Raw genomic sequence first — 357 nt, forward strand, 5'->3', positions numbered from 1 at the left:
AGTATGTCCAGAACCTGTTCTCTTGAGCTATGATCTGAGATCATAATGCAGAGAAACATATTTTTGCTTCTAGTAGAAAAGATGTCTAAGTATAAGCCACTGGATCACAATTAGTTATCTTGCTAATGTATCCAGGATCTAACAGAAATTTCATTTAGTGAGATTTAGGTAGTAAGTCTCTTGTGAATCTCATAGATTTTGTTACTTCTGTCTCTGTTATGCACTTGGGCTGGGAATGAGAAGCAGAAAGAGGATGTGTTAATAGCTCTGTATAAACATCGTGAGACATGGCTTTATTTAGTTCACCTCATATTTACTAAGTGTCTCCCCAAATGACTCATTATTTGCCTAATGCTG

Source organism: Pteropus vampyrus, unplaced genomic scaffold (genome assembly GCF_000151845.1).
Source record: "Pteropus vampyrus isolate Shadow unplaced genomic scaffold, Pvam_2.0 Scaffold83, whole genome shotgun sequence".
Classification (NCBI taxonomy): domain Eukaryota; kingdom Metazoa; phylum Chordata; class Mammalia; order Chiroptera; family Pteropodidae; genus Pteropus; species Pteropus vampyrus.